We start from the raw sequence: 3,539 nt of genomic DNA, 5'->3' as shown, positions 1-3,539 counted from the left end.
TTCCACCCATAGCATGGCCGGCCACTACATATTAGGGAGGGGGAATTTGACATGCAAGTCCCCTTTTTCTTCCACATGCACTAATAGGTCCTCATGCATTGACCTATCACATTTTAAAATTTTCTCATATAAGTCCTATTGACTAAATTCACATGCAATCGACTAAATCGAAGCTTGAAATTTTCACACATTCATGATTACATATTCTAGATAATAAACATCACATTCAAACCTTTCGGTGACTCGGTTTAGCGGTCCTGAAACCACTTCCCGACTAGGGTCAATTTTGGGCTGTCACAAAATAAATTTATCGACTTTTACCAAAACATCTTTGATATTTCCTTCAGGGTATGCTAAAGATCGATCCGCTAGCTGGATCGTCATAGTTGTAGGTCTTATAGTTGTAGGCCTTACTTTTCCTATCCCTAGCATCTTGAAAATAGACTTAGGCATCAAGTTGATACTTGCTCCTAAGTCATACAAAGCTTTACCATAGTAAGATTCACCAATGTTACAGGGTATTGTAAAGCTTCCTAGATCCTTCAATTTCAGTGGCAGCTTATTCTGCAGGAATGCACTGCACTCCTTTGTCAAGGCGACAATTTCATACTCACTAAGTCGTTTCTTCTTGGATAGTACATCCTTCATAAACTTCACATAATTCAGTATTTGTTCTAAAGTGATAAACCGTAATTTATACATGTTTTTACCCTATGCCTAGTATATTTTTGGATGAATTATCCTTAGATTTGGTGAATTTGGTGCTCCTAATCTTTTAATTTCATGTTTTATACTTGGGTGAGCAGAGGAGAGTAAAAAGAGCGAGAAACGGGCCGAAAACAGAGAAAATGGACCACCATATGAAATCAACATGGCCTGGACTTCCGTACACGGGCAGACCACACGCCCGTGTCCTTTTAGTAGAATCAAGCACGACTTACACGGGTAGACCACACGCCCGTGTCTATTTAACAGCCTTGAACATAGATTGAAGAAATCAAACACGGGAGTGTCCCTGTCAAGCCCAAGTTTAGTCCTATTAAAAAAATGACACTCTTGAAGGCTTTTAGGCATCCTAAAGCCTATTTAAACACACTAGAGGAGGGTTAAAGGGGACACAAGGAGTATGAGGCAAGAAATTACTAGAAGAAAGCTGATTGATCTATCTCAGAAGTCGGATTCACCTTCAAGACTGAATCTCCCTTCAATTCCCTTCAAGAGTTCTTGGGTTTTCTTTATGTTTTGTTAACATTATTCTTTTGAGATGATTTCTTTCATAAATATGAACTAAACCCCCTAAATACCTAAAGGGAATGAAGCTTAAGACGGATCTTGTTATTATTTTCTGAATTATATGATAAATCTTTGACTTGTTCTTAGTTATGAGTTCTTAATTCTTGCTTTAATATTCTAGGATATTGATTCAAGTATTGATGTGCTTATTTAGAGGAGCAAAAGTCCCTGTCTAAGAGTAGATCTAGCATAATTGAGTGGAGTTAATTGCACGCCTAGAGATAAGGTGACAAGATTTTGCCGGATTAGGGTGAAACCTAATAAGGGAATCCATAGATCGAGTTAATGCAACACTACGGAGTTAATTAGAAAGAGATTTCAATTAATCAACCTAGGGTTAGATGTTGTTAGTATCGAGAGAGATAATAATATAACTTAGGGATTTCTACAGATCAAGTCAAGTGAATAAATCATCTGATTCAGAGTCAATAACAAGTGAAGTCTAGGTAGATATTTTTCCCTTAGGTATTGTCCAAATCATTCAGTTTTCCCAAAAGTTATTTCCCCCAATTTACTTTCTGTGTATTCTTAGTTTAGTAATTAGTTTAGATAAAACAAACCCCTTTATTTTTAGGCTAGATAATAAAAAGAAAGTTAATACTAGTACTTTTAGTTCCTTTGGGTTCGGCATCCCGGTCTTGCCATAAGCTATACTACTGTTCGATAAGATGCGCTTGCATTCGTCTTGATAATAGTTAGTTTTTAAGAATGGACATTCATAAATGATAAAACTTATCACAATTCATATCACGATCATAAAGCCTCCACCAATGCAATATTAATGTGTAATTGCTTTAGAACATCCAAAAACTTCTTGAATTTCACCTCATGTTTCTGCATGTTGCTGCAATCTTTGCGGATATGGAGGTGATGGAACTTTTGGTTGAATCAGAAAACTCTTCTGTGTAGGTAAATTTGCATTCAGAAAAGATGTTAAAGTATCTGAATTCACTAAGTTAGGATTTACATTGTCGGTCTTTGTAGATTTAGATTCCTTTGGTGTAGGAATTTCAACAGCTGGTTGATTCTTTTCAATGGGCTTATCTTCGACCTCAATCAATCGGGGTACCAAAATTTTTCCACGTCGCAATGCTACTACCTTGATATGTTCTTTACCAAAATTTTTTGGATTCTCAGTATCGCTCGGCAAGGTTGCTTGGGGTCTATTACGAAGCTCTGTAGCTAACTCGCCCAGTTGGTTTTCCAAATTCTCAGTGTTGCTGCTTGGATTTGGATCAAAGCGTCATTCTTTTCCATGTATGCTTTCAACAAGTTCTCCAAACTGTTTGATGCCTCAGCTTAAGGTGGTTTTGGAGCTTGATGATTAACCCCTTGAAATGGGTTGAGTCTATGTTGTATAAAGTTGTTGTTTGCACTATTTTCTTGGTTGCTCCAAGAAATGTTGGGGTGATTATGCCATGAAGGATTATAGAAGTTGGACTGGGGTCCTTGTCCACTCCTATTTTTATGTTGGTTCCCCATATAGTACACTGACTCGGGATTCAATGGGCAATTCTCGAAAGAATGACCTTTCCTACAGTACACACAGAAAACTACTTCAAACGGACATGGTGGCTGAGCTACTAAATTATTAGCACTATTAGCAGTAAACTGCTTTAACATAGAGGAAATAGACAATACTTGAGCTGATAACGAAGTGAGAGGATCAACATCATGAACTCCAGCTATACATCTTCCTGAAGTTGTTCGATTTGTTGGCCATTGATAGTTGTTACTCGCAATCCTCTCAATGATCTCATAAGCCTCATTATAAGACATAGAAAAAATTGCGCCATTCGCAGAAGCATCTACCATCAATCTTGTATGTGAATTGAGACCATTATAGAATGTCTCCAACTAGACACAATGAGCAATCCCATTTTGAGGACACTTACGAAGTAACTCCTTGAATCGCTCCCAAGCCTCATACAATGACTCATCATCCAATTGTTGGAAAGTTGTGATCTCGTTCCTCAACTTAGCATTCTTGCTAGGCGGGAAATATTTAACCAAAAATCTCTCTGCTAATTCTTTCCATGTAGATATGAAACTTGGTGGCAAAGAATTGAGCCATGCTCGTGCTCGATCTCGCAACGAGTACGGAAACAACTTCAACCTCAGTACATCTTCAGTCACAGTCACACCGGCTATCTTGAATGAATCACTTACCTCCATAAACAATCGAAGGTGGAGATGTGGACCTTCCGTGGGCATACCACTAAAATGGCCCACCGTTTGTGTAACAC

General features: G+C 38.0%; 1 non-coding gene across 1 annotated transcript; it reads left to right on the top strand.

Annotated features, from left to right (window-relative positions):
• Positions 1-3,166: 3,166 nt before the first annotated feature.
• Positions 3,167-3,273, top strand: LOC121208108 (small nucleolar RNA R71). The gene has a single exon (XR_005903097.1). It is a non-coding gene; the product is annotated as a small nucleolar RNA R71 (small nucleolar RNA).
• The last annotated feature ends 266 nt before the right edge of the window (positions 3,274-3,539 follow it).

This window comes from Gossypium hirsutum, chromosome A01 (genome assembly GCF_007990345.1).
Source record: "Gossypium hirsutum isolate 1008001.06 chromosome A01, Gossypium_hirsutum_v2.1, whole genome shotgun sequence".
Classification (NCBI taxonomy): Eukaryota; Viridiplantae; Streptophyta; class Magnoliopsida; order Malvales; family Malvaceae; genus Gossypium; species Gossypium hirsutum.
This window is presented reverse-complemented; position numbering and strand designations above follow the sequence as displayed.